The 13,583-nt window shown below is 40.7% G+C and overlaps 1 pseudogene; it reads left to right on the top strand.

Annotated features, from left to right (window-relative positions):
• The first annotated feature begins 12,477 nt into the window (after window positions 1–12,477).
• LOC103296773 (uridine-cytidine kinase 2-like) lies at window positions 12,478–13,256 on the top strand (annotated as a pseudogene).
• The last annotated feature ends 327 nt before the right edge of the window (window positions 13,257–13,583 follow it).

The raw sequence follows: 13,583 nt of genomic DNA, 5'->3' as shown, positions 1-13,583 counted from the left end.
AACTTGGCTTGGCCAGCAATTTGTGTGAGACTGGGTCTCAGGGAATTGCCAGAGCAGGGTGAACAGTGTTACACAGCTTGATAGAGACTCGGATATAGTGCCTGCCTGATGGATCTGTGGGGTGAGGGCTTAACAAAGGAACAATGGCCTCTGCCAGCATTTCTGTCTGGGAGAAAGTTGCCCCACCAGCCCTCATCATGATGCCAGACAATTCAGTTCCTCCCCATATGTCTCTGGCACCTTTCATGCTGCTAGAAATCAGAGTGAGTGAGTCTGAGTAAGTTGTGGGCCCTTTAAGAAAAATGTCTGGAACTCCAGAAGCCTTCCATCTCACTCAGCCACAATCCCTGCTGCGTTTCACAGCTAAAAATTATGGGGAATTCTCTTCTTCCTGGCACTGGAATTTTGGGCTTGGGGCCTGTTGTGGGGCTGGAACCCCTCGCTTCTCAGGGAAGACCTCTGCAGCCAAGAAAATCTTTTCAATTTTTAACTGACAAATGTAGGTGTGGGACCAGCTCATTCCACATCTCTGTTCCTCCTACCAGTCTTAATGTGGCTTCTTCTTTATATCCTTAGTTGTAGGACTTCGGTCCAGCTAGATTTCAGGTGATTCTGAATGATGGTTGTTCTATAGTTTAGTCATAATTTTTATGTAGTTGTGGTAGGATGCAAGTATCACATTTACCTACTTCACCATCTTGTTCAGAAGCCCTGCTACAAAAACTTTGAAAAATTATTTCTTACAGCTTTGTTGTTAAAAGTAAATTTAGCTCTGAGGGAAGATATCAAAATGACAGCACTGGACACTGAAGTTCTTTATCAGTGGCTATCTAGTGAGGTAAAGCAAAGAGACTGCACATTTCTCATGCAAGATGCTGCACAGTTATAGATCTCTAAGTATTTAAAACATTCTGAAAAATGTTGGATTAGTCATTGTTGAGTATAGCATATCTGATTCAATATTAATATAATAATAATATTACAGAATGTAGTCAAACTCGCATCCCCATAAAAGGCATATTAACTATGCTAATTTTTATAATGTGTAGAAACATATAATCACCACTTTAGTAGCAATCAAGTCAGTACCATAGAATAGTACAATTAGTAGAGTAGTTAGTACAGGAGTACAAAATGTACTTTGACAATATAATGTACATTCCTCTCTGTAGCTTCCACAAATGAGAAAAAAGAATGACTGGAAGACCCCTTTCTGTCAGAGAGCATCTTATTTTCTGTTAAAGGTATTAAACACAGCTTGCCAAGGACTATCAGGAGCACAACAGTAGTCAAATTCAGGTATATTAGGCTGTTCAGCAAGAGGGAGTACATAAACGGAGACCATGGGTGTCTTGAAAGAAAGGGTTTAGGGAGGAGGACTTAGGGGCTTTTGAAGGCTGAAGTTAGGAAAAGGATGGTTTTTGCAAGAATTGGACCAAATCTATGAACTATAAATAGTGGTTACAACAGTCAGTGAACTTATCTTTAGAGCATATACATTTGTTCATGTTACATTGGTTTATCTGTGGTCTCCCCTAGAAAATATGGGTTTGAAAGAGCTCTTGTTAATGCTTCACTAGTTTGTGATTATGGTTTGGTTGGGAAGAGTTTGTTTTATGAGTCATTGTATAGTTTTTCAGGTGTGTTTTCTGTCTTTTATTTTTCAGTTACCCCTCATAGCGTAGCAGCTAGCAGGCCCATTTTTCATTTTAATGCCCTCCTCTTCCCACCCCTCCCTGTCCATTCTTCAACCTAAACTGAAGGACAAACCATTATCTTCTGGGGACCTGATCAATCCAGATCTGTACCACTATTTGTCGGATCATGATGATGTAACGTGCTTCTGATGGTAGTTGTTTTGATCTCTATAGGCGTCAGGCCTTTTTCTTATTCTTTGAGTTGGATGATCAATTGTTGTATCATCAGGCATGACAGCAGAAGCACAATAGCATTTAAAACTCTGGATTTCACATATCTGGCCACTGCACACAGACAAACACTAAGACAAGGATTATTATTAAAGTTCCAAAGGCACTTCAATGCCACAATCCTAAACGTCCAAATACAGGCCATGGAAATATGTCCAGAATCTATTTGAATTTTTATTAGAAAAACAAGTGCCTTATTTTTCTTTGATTTTGCTATGTATTGCTCAACATTTCCAGTTAATTTCTCCAGAATTACTATGTCTGAACAAAACTGTGATGCTGAATTAGGACATGTCAAATTTGAAGAGAAGAGAACCAACTAAGAAACTTAATCTAAAAACTTCTGGCTGAATATTTTCAGTGCCCAATTTCTAATTCTTATTTTGATGTTAGTTTTAAATTTTTGTTGTTTTATTTTATGAGTGATCCAATGTCACTGAGTACATATTTATTAGAGGGCCAAACAATATTGGAACAATTTAGATGTCATAGAGTGTTTGTAGAAGAAAGAAGTAAATACAGACTGGGGTTTCTTAGATCTGGTTTACTAGCTATGTGAACTTGGGCAAGTTTTTTTTCTCTATTTTTATCTTATTTTTTTGTTTAAGCATCTCTATGACTCAGCTTCCTCCTCTGTAAAATGGAAAGATAAATAGTACCTACTTCAAAGTATTGTTGAGGAGATAAATGAGTTTGTAAAGTACTTGGTCAATGACTGGTACAAGGTAAGCAAATTAGGAATACTTGTTAAATAAGTTTTTTAAAAAATACACTGAATATGTTGTTCTGCTGTAAGTCTTTTTATCAGGTCCATAAGTAAAAAGAAAATATTGAAAACTGATGGTTTTCCAATTTTAATGGCCATTAAAATTACCTGAGAAAATTTTAAAATATTCTTAAACATCAATCAGGCCTAGTATATCAGACTCTCTTGGAGTGGAGCCTAGCATCTTAAGCAAGTATCTCAGGTGGTCTCTGAACTATCTAGGGTAAGCACTGTAGGACAGCATTGTCTGGCTAAAGGGAACCATATAGGATTATCACAAATACATAGATATCTGGATACTAGAGGCCCAGTGCATGAAATTCATGCACAGGGGGGCGGGGGGAGAGTGGTGTCCCTCAGCCCGGACTGCACTCTCTCCAATCTGGGACCCCTTGGGGGATGTCCGACTGTCAGACATCCCTCTCACAATCTGGAACTACTGGCTCCTAACCACTCCCCTGCCTGCCTGCCTGACTGTCCCTAACTGCTTCTGCCTGCCAGCCTGGTCGCCACCTAACTGCTCCCCTGCCGGCCCGATCACCTCCAACTACCCTCCCCTGCCAGCCCGATGGCCCCCAACTGCCTTTCCCTACCAGCTTGATCACCCACAACTGCCCTCCCCAGCTGGCCTGATCTCCCCCAATTGCCCTCCTGATTGCCCCCAACTGCCCACCCCTGCAGGCCTGGTTGCCCCCAACTGCCTTCCCCTGCCAGCCTGGTCACCCCCAACTGCCACCCCCTGCTAGCCATCTTGTGGTGGCCATCTTGTGATGGCCATCTTGTGGCAGCCATCTTGTGATGACATGGGGGTGGCCATCTTGTGACAACATGGGGTGGCCAACTTGTGGTAGCCATCTTGTGACGATGTGAGGCGGCCATCTTGTGGCAGCCATCTTGTGATGACGTGAGGGTGCGAGGGCACGAGGGCCACCTAGGCTTCTATTAGTATAGACTAGTAACCTGTCATGAGAAATCAGGCGATACCCAGGACCCTGAGCCATGGGGCCCCACTTGAGTCCCAGAGTCCTGTCCCACATGGCCAGCATACTGCAGGACATCCCCAAGTCCTGGAGTGCCACCCCAATGACCCACCTCTGGGACACATGCAGTGGCTGCCGGGCCCTGCCCCCGCGGTGTGCACATGGGGCTGCAGAAACCCCAGCAGAAGTTGCACGAACTGGCAGCCAGGACCCCCATGGCTCGCAGAAACCCTGGCAGAAGCCACATGGAGTGGCCGCTGGCCCCACCCCAGCTGCCCTGCCCCTGCTGTGCGCACCGCCATCTTGTGATGGCATTATGGTGTGAGGGTCAATTTGTATATCACCTCTTTATTATATAGGATTATGATATTTTCTCTTATGAACTACATTATAAGGCTAACTGAAAACAAGGAAACTGACTATATACAGTTGACTCTTAAACAACATGGATTTGAACTGTGCAAGTCCCCTTATATATGGATTTTTTTCAATAAATACATACAGTACTATAAATGTATTTCCCTTATGATTTTAGTAATGTTTTCTTTCCTCTTGCTTACTTTATTGTAAGAATGCAATATATAATATACATAACATACAAAACATGGATTAATTGACCATATATGTTATTGTAAGGCTTCTGGTCAACAGTTGGTTGTTAGTAGCTAAGTTTTGAGAGAGTCAAAAACTCTACCTATATTTTCAACTGCACAGGGGTCTCCTCTAACCTTAGCATTGTTCAAGGGTCAAATCTACATATAATGTCAAGAAAATATGAGCGAAGTTATTTATAAAACTAAAAATAAACATTGTACCTTTAAAAGAAAAGGTATATATTATATCATATAATAACTATAACTATAACTTAATTTTCATAGGTTCATTCCGTAGATACTTATTGAGTGCTTACTATGTGCTAGGCATTGTGACTATCTCGATGAATTAAATGGAGATGAAGATAGGACATGGTCCTAGCCTTCATAGAAGGCACTCATAGTGATAGCTATAAATAATGATAATTCCTACCTGTGATGGTTCATTTTATTGTCAGCTTGACTAGGCTAAAAAATGTACAGACAGTGGGTAAAACATTATTTCTGGATCTGTTTGTGAGGATGTCTCCAGAAAAGATTAATTATCATTTAAATCTGTGGGCTTGGAAGATCACCCTCACCAGTGCTGGTGGGCATCATTTAATCCCTTCAGGGCCTGAATAGAACAAAAAGGCAGAGGGTGGGAGAATTTGCTCTCTTGTGTGAGCTGGAACATTCATCTTCTGCCCTCATAAATAAAAGCTTTGGGTTCTCAGACCTTTCAGCTTGGACTTGGACTTAGACCCTTGGCCCCATTTATTGGGCCTTCAGAGTCTGATTATGACTTACATCATTGGCTCTCTGGTCCTCAGGCCTTTGGATTTGGACTGAAGCTACACCATTGGTTTCCTGGGCTTCCAACTGGCACATGATATGGGGCTTCTCAGCCTTTGTATCATGTGAGCCAATCCCTCATAATAAATGTCTTTCTCTATATTGGGTTATATCCTACTGGTTCTGTTTTTCTAGAGAACCCTATGACTAATATACTATTGTCCAGTAGATATATCATAAATTAAGATGATGCAATGTACTATATTTAAAGTCTTTCCAACTTTTAAGTTGTATCTTTCACTAAATGAACATTTTGCATTTACTAAAGTACTCCCTAAAATCTTCTCATAATCTTTCTGTAATTGATTCCAGCCAAACCTGACTTTGATCCCCTCCTAAATACTATAAAAGGTATATATTTAAAATAAACAATAAAGCTGTCCTTTATTTATCTGATCTTTCCCCACTCCTTTATTGTGTCCTTTCAGATGTGTTCTATACATATACCTGCATGTATATTTCTGTGCATATGTGCCTTTCACAAAATAGTAATACAATGTAAAGACTATTCTGTACCCCTTTTTCCCTTTAATTCTATATCTTCCTATACTTTTAATACTATATCTTGGCCAATCTTCTATTCAGTCCTGACAGATATGCTTTACTTAATAATGGTGTCACAGTGTCCCATTACATGGATGAAGAATAAATTAATTAATTTTCTACTAATAAACATTCAGTTTGTTTTAAATTATTTTGCTATTGAAAATAATGATACAATAAATACTTTCGTGATTATATGAACAAGTGTGAGTGAGGAGTAAATTTTTCAAAGTAGAACTGCTGGGTAAAAAGATATCTGCATTTGAAATTTGGATATAAATTGTCAAATGGCATTGTAAAAAATTCATACCAATTTACCCTCATACCAAATATATGAGTGTCATACACTGATACTATGCCAATCTGAGGTGAAAATTTATATCTCTTGGAAGTTTAAATTTGCATTTATTTGTAATGAATGAAGTTGAGTATATTTTCACATCTTTAAAAGACATTTTTATTCCTCTTCTGTGATGTCTGCCTTTATAATCTTTGCCTACTTTCTATTGCATTGTTGTTATTTTTTCTATTGATTTGTTCTTTATATATTAATACAAAATTCCCTTTTTTCATGCCACAAATATTTTATTACCAGCATATTTATTTGCTTTATACATTATTTGGATGCTTTATCTTGTAGAAAAATTTTATTGTATCCATTCAAGTTTGCATGTTTTATTTCCTGTGGTTTTTATATTCTGTGTTGTGTTTCTAAAGTCCTTCCTTATACCAAGATTATTTTTAAAATTATACCATATTCTCTTCTAGTACTTTTATGGTTTTATTTTATTTTTAAAAATATGGCTTTATTTTAATGTTAAACATTTTTATCTACAATTTGCAATGTCACTTTATTGTATACTAAATTTCCTTGTGTACTTGGGTCTATTTTGAGCTCTATTCTGTTTCATTAATCTGTCTCTTGAGATTTATGTGTATCTCATTCTGTAATTACCGTAACTATTTAATATGTAGTATTATATGATAGTGCTAGATTCCACTCATTCATCATATTTTTTAGAATTTACCTGCCTCTTCTTTTTTAATATATTTTATTGATTTTTTACAGAGAGGAAGGGAGAGGGATAGAGAGACAGAAACATTGATGAGAGAGAAACATCAATCAGCTGCGTCCTGCACACCCCTAAGGGTGTGCCCGCAACCAAGGTACATGCCCTTGACCGGAATCGAACCTGGGACCGTTGAGTCCGCAGGCAGACGCTCTATTCACTGAGCCAAATAGGCCAGGGCTTACCTGCTTTTTCTTACACATTTATTTCTCCATATATAGTTTTGAGTCAGCATATCTAGTTTGAAAAAATTCTCTTGGAATTTTATTGGGAATTTATAGATTCATTTTTAGAGCACTGATATCTTTAAAATGTTGAGACTTCTTAGCCAAGAATATGGTGCCTTCCATTTATTAAATTCTTCTGTTAAGTCTGTCAGTGGCAAAGTGACCAACAACAAAAGTTTACTGAGATGAAGATGTCGGGCTAAATCACTAGGTAAATGATTGACTTCAACATATAAACCAACTCAACATTATGTGCATTTCATATTTGGGCTTTAGCAAAATTTTAAATGACTCTAGATAATGGACATGTTAAATTTGTAAATGCTAAGGCTTTATTCTAAAATCAGTCATATATTTTCCTTTTTAGCCAGGAAAGTTACTAAATCATAAATACCATAAATCATCATAATAAATAATTACAGAGAAATGATTCACATTGCTTGTGAACATTATTTCATTGTCAAATACTACCAATAAAGGCTTCTCAAATTAGCTTTATAGGTGTGTTTGCCAATTAATTAGTAATTGTTAATGAATTATATTAACAGTAGGTTGCTGATGTAAGAAACGTCCAAACCTATAGAGAATTTTTGTAAAAATTTATTTGAGTCAAACTGACAATTACTTGGATACAAGATCTCAAATGCTCCCAAGAATGAGTTTTGCAGTTTCTTTCATACATTTGGAATTAAGGAGGGAGTGTAAGGAAGATTAGATGAATGTGGGTAAAAGCAAGGTACAGGACAATTAACAAGATTATGTGATCCCTTGAGGGTAGTTATAATAAGCAGCTAGACAGATATGACTAGAGTAGGAACACTAGGCCAAGTATAGAATATCACCAATGCAGAAACTCTGGGTACCTAGAAGCAGGAAAAACAAGGACCTCGCTATTAGGGTGACCTTTCCCTTGACCTTTCATATGGCTGGCCATGCTATTGTACCCTTCCCTGAACTTTGCTCCCCTGGTATGTCACTAATATGTGGTAGACTCCCCCTTAGAAGACAAACAAGGGGGCTGGAGAATAGCCTCATATGACTCTCATACAAGCCCTTGCATGACCACTCCCTTAAGTATTAAGTCCTCAAGGCAATGAGGTTCTGAGCCAAATAAAGTACCCACTGGAGCAAAACCTCAGGTCTGTTGACCACAGAGACAGAGTTTTGGTCAAACTAGAGATAACATCTAGGCTTCAGTTGTGTTTCAGCTTCAAGCCCAGAAAAGCAGCAAGGTCAAGTGGGGTGACACATGGCTGATATTTAGACCAGCTTTGATGACTAGTGAACCCCTTCCCTGCCATAGACAAATGAGTATAGACCATGACCCTGAAATCTGATGAATATTCTATTGAGATCCTTCCCTGGGACCACCCTTAAGATTCCCCACCTTTAGAGAGGAAATAATACCTCTTAAGACAAAGGACTCAGGTCTCTCTCTCTCTCTCTCTCTCTCTCTCTCTCTCTCTCTCTCACCACCCACATTTTCTTCCTTTAAGCATGTCTTTGTTTTCTTTCTCCTAAGCTAAAAGGGACCTTTCTTTGTCTCTGTAACTTGTTTCATGAGCCCATACAACCCAGCTGGCTTACTTCTTCCACAGCTCACTTCTTCTACGTCTGTGATTTTTTAAATAAACTCTTGCTTGTATATGAGTCTTGCCTCTGAATTCTTTCTTAGCCAGAATTCATGTACCAAAATTGCTAAACTGAGGTTCAATCATTGGTAACATTCTGATGCCATTTCAGCACTAACAGTTACACCTTCCAGGGATCTGGAAAAAAAAAGACTACCCTGGCACTTCAAAGGTGGGTAACCTGGATGCACATGAGAAATGGACATGGCTTGCTTAAAGCAAAGATAAAGCTCTTACAAAAAAGTTATAAGCAGAAAAAGATGGTGACCAGCAAGAAGGTAGGGAGGGAGAGTGTGTGATAGAGTGAGGGAGTGATAGAGGAGTGCGTGGACATGTGGTGTGTGTGTGTGTATGTGTGTGAGCTAGGGACAGTTAGATCCTGCAGGTCTTCCAGGAGGCTGCCAAACTGGGCTGTCTTAGATGGCAAAACCCTGATGCCACCACAAACACTCCAGGGTGGTCAGCACCGGCACAGAAACCACACCATCTTGAAGAACAGAACTGCTTGAGACTAGGATCCTAGCCTCACCACCACCCAATCTGGTCTCAGATGCAAACTGGGAACATACAGCCACTCAAGACAAAGACCTATGACCACAGCTGCAGACCCACAGACACCAAGACTCTAGATATCCTAGCCGCAGATTTTGTGAGTCACAGAGCCCATCCCACTCCCTGTAGTGGCATAGGAACTGCTAGATCTGCTCCATGCAAGCAACCCTCCTGCCCACACAGGGCAGTTGCGCTACCTGACTTTGAGCCTGGGCATGCGGACACGGGTATTCTGTTTCCCACAGTGCGCACTCGCACATCCAGACCCCATGCCCACACAGGGCAGCTGTGCCACCTGACTTTGATTCTGGGCGAGCACACATGAAAGCCTGTTTCCTGCAACACAGGAGTGGACCTCCCGCTGACACAGGGCAGCTGTGAAAATCGATCCCCCAATCAGACCAGGAACCTTGATTCTCCACACAAGAGGCAGCACTGAGCACCAGTGACTTGACTCTGTGTCTCATCATGCGCACATGGGATCCTTGACTCCCAGTGCATGCACACTAAGAGCCAGAGACTCCAATTCTAGGCACATTCACATACAGGGACCATAATTCTTGGTGAGAGGCTGCACTAAGCAACAGAAACTCTGATACTTGATTCTCAGTGCAGGCACAAGGGGACTCTTACTCCTGGCACTTGCTAGGGGACTCTGATTTTTAGCACACACCAGCGGGGTCTCTTTTTCAGCACAGTACAGGCAGGGTCCCTGATTCTGGGTGTGCGCACGAGGCCGCACTGAGCACCAGTGACTCTGATTCTGGATGAGCATGGCTACCACTGACCCATGGAAGCCACACATCTAAGTGTTGGAGCTCTTCAGTGACACTTGGTTGGTGTGAAGCTCCCACTGCACACAGCCCAGGCCCCCCACAACTCAGCATTTGGACCTTCTGGTGATAGTTAGAATGGGGAGACAACAAAACAATTCCCAGAGGAAAGAAAAAGAGGAATCACCAAGAAAGGAAATAAGAGAAACGGAGGCATGCAACATGACAGAAAAAGATTTCAGAGTAATGGTTGTACAGTTCATAAACCAGATGGATGAGAAAATCAATAACTTATGCAAAAATCAGAAAGAAATGAAAAGTGATATAGCTACAATCAAAAATGCTATGGAGAGTTTCAACAGTAGACTAGAAGAAGCAGAGGACCGAATTAGTGAGTTAGAAGATAATGTAGAGAAACAAGACCAATCTGAACAGCAACTGAAGAAAAAAATTAAAAAGCAGGAGGAGAGCCTAAGGGAGCTTTAGGACAACATGAAATGAAGTAACATACATATAATAGGGGTACCAGAAGGACAAGAAGAGCAGCAAGGATTAGAGAATCTATTTGAAGAAATAATGTCAGAAAACTTCCCTGATATGGAGAAGAAAAAAGTTACATAAGTACAGAGAGTCCTAAGCCAGATGAATCCCAAAAGACCCATACCAGACACATCATAATGACAATGGCAAATGTTAATGACAAAGATAGAATCTTAAAGGCTGCAAGAGAGAGAGACAGAGAGTTAGCTACAAAGGATCCCCCATCAGATTATCAAATGATTTCTCAACAGAAACACATCAAGCTAGAAGGGAATGGAATGAAGTATACAAAGTGATGCAAAGCAAAGGACTGAATCCAAGAATATCCTATCCAGCAGACTATCAATCAAAATTGAAGGGGAAATCAGGAGCTTCGCAGAAAAAAAAAAAAAAAGGCTAAGGGAGTTTATCACTACCAAGTCAGCAATGCAAGAAATGCTAAAAGGAATTCTGTAAAAAGAAGAAATAAAAAGGGAGGAAGGAACACAGAGATAACGTACAGAAATGGCTACAAACAAGTACCTATCAATACCTATCAATAATAACATTAAACGTAAAATGGATTAAATGCTCCAATCAAAAGGCATAAAGTGAATGAATGGATAAGAAAACATGACCCATATATGCTGTCTACAGGAGACCCACCTCAGAACAAGGGACTCACATAGACTGAAAGTGAATGGATGGAAAATATCTATCAGGCAAATGGAAATGAAAAAAAAAAAAAAAAAAGCTGGGGTGGCAATACTTATATCTAACAAAATAGACCTCAAAGTGAAAACCATAAGAAGAGACAAGAAAGTCCACTTCATAATTCTATAGGGATAGATACAACAAGAGGATATAACTCTAGTAAATATTTATGCACCCAATGCAGGAGCACCCAAATACATTAAAAAAAAAAACTTCTGGAAGATATCAGGGGAGAGATTGACAGCAACACAATCATAGTAGAAGATTGTATTATCCCATTAACATCACTGGATAAATACTCTAGACAAAAAAATTAGCCAAGAAACATCAATCCTAAAGGACTCACTAGATCAGATGGACTTAATTGACAGCTTTAGAATATTCCACCCCAAAACTACAGAATATACATTCTTCTCAAGCACACATGAGACATTTTCAAAGATAGACCACATATTGGGACACAGGAAAAGTCTCTCCAAATTCAAGAGGATTGAAATCATATCAAGCATCTTCTGAGATCACAATGACATAAAATTAGAAATTGACTACAGTAAAAACAATCACAAAAATTCAAACACTTGGAGGATGAATAGCATACTATTAAACAATGAGTGGGTTACCAAATAGATCAAAGAAGAAATAAAAAACATCCTGGAAACAAATGACAATGAAAACTCAACATTCCAAAATCTTTGGGACACAGTGAAAGCAGTCCTGAGAGGGAAGTTCGTAGCATTACAGGCCTACCTCAAAAAACAAGAAAAACTGGTAATAAATCATCTAACTCTGCAACTTGAAGAATTAGAACGAGAGCAACAAGAAAAGCCCAGTGTGAGCAGAAGGAAGGAAATAATAAAGATCAGAGTGGAAATAAATGACATAGAGACAAAAAAAAATACAAAAGATCAATGAAATCAAGAGCTGGTTCTTTGAGAGGATAAACAAGATTGATGAACCTCTAGCCAGGCTCACCAAGAAGCAAAGAAAGAGGACCCAAATAAAAAAATCAGAAAGGAAAGAGGTGAAATAACAACAGACCCCACAGAGATATGAAAAATCATAAAAAATACTATGAGCAACTCTACTCCAACAAACTTGTCAACCTAGAAGAAAAGGACATATTCCTAGAAAATATGACCTTCTAGAGCAGCATCACGCTGCCCGCTGCCAGGGATGTAAGGGCCACTGTGTGTGCACAGGTAGGCACTTGCTCCTCCAGGACTGCAGCCCACACAAGATCAGAGAGGCTTGCGGCAGCGGGGCAGAGGGAGCTGGGCACAGCGGGTGGGCAGGGAGCAAGGGCGTGCCTCTAGGGGCACAGGTCATGGAGGAGGAGCTGAGTGACTCATGGCTGGGGACAGTGAGCAGACCCTACAGAACCAGCAGCCCAATGGCGGTGAGCCCTCCCTGATTGGTGTCAGTGGGGACACGGCCATCGGCAAGTCCTCCCTCTGTGCGAAAATTGTGCAGCTGCTGGGGTAGAACAATTAGGACTACCACCACAAGTAGGTGGTTATCCTGAGCCGGGACAGCTTCTACTGTGTCCTCACCTCTAAGCAGAAGGCCAAGACCGTAAAAGGCCAGTTCAAGTTCCATCACCCGGATGCCTTTGACAATGAACTCATCTTCAAAACAAAGAAATCACCAAGGAGAAAACCGTGCAGCTTCCCGTGTATGACTTTGTTTCCCATTCCAGGAAGGAGGAGACAGTGACCATCTACACTGCGGACATGATGCTGTTTGAAGGCATCCTGGCCTTCTACTCCCAGGAGGTGCGCAACCTGTTCCAGATGAAGCTCTTCGTGGACACGAACGTGGACACCTGGCTCTCCTACAGAATGTTAAGAGACATCAGGAAGAGGGGGATGGACCTGGAGTAGACCTTGTCCCAGTACATCACCTTTGTCAAGCACTCCTTCAAGGAGTTCTGCTTGCCGACAAAGAAATACATGGACGTGATCATTCCTAGAGGTGTAGAAAATCTAGTGGCCATCAACCTCATCGTACAGCACATCCAGGACATTCTCAACGAAGAGCTGTCCAAGCGGCAGACCAATGGCTATCTCAATGGCTACATGCCCGCACACAAGAGGCAGGCCTCTGAGTGCAGCAGCAGGCCACACTGACCCGCGCCTCGGACCCTGTCCCGCTCCTGGACACGGGTGGTGGCAGAGGCTTGGCCGCCTGTACATAAGGTTTCCTATGACTCTGCTTATTTAAGAAACAACATGGAAAAGAAATGCCTTTGATCTTGAAATGAAACTTGACCCTGAGCTTACACGATGAACTGTGCCAACCACCACTGGTGATGCCTAATCATGCCAACCTGTAACAGTTACAAATACACACACATAAAAAAAAAAAGAAAAGAAAAGAAAATACGACCTTCCAAAACTCAACCAGGAGGAATAAAAACATCTGAATATGCTGATAACTATGGAGGAAATTGAAGC

Source organism: Eptesicus fuscus, chromosome 1 (assembly GCF_027574615.1).
Source record: "Eptesicus fuscus isolate TK198812 chromosome 1, DD_ASM_mEF_20220401, whole genome shotgun sequence".
NCBI lineage: Eukaryota > Metazoa > Chordata > Mammalia > Chiroptera > Vespertilionidae > Eptesicus > Eptesicus fuscus.
The sequence above is the reverse complement of the archived record's forward strand: the minus strand, read 5'-3'. Positions and strand labels throughout refer to the sequence as shown.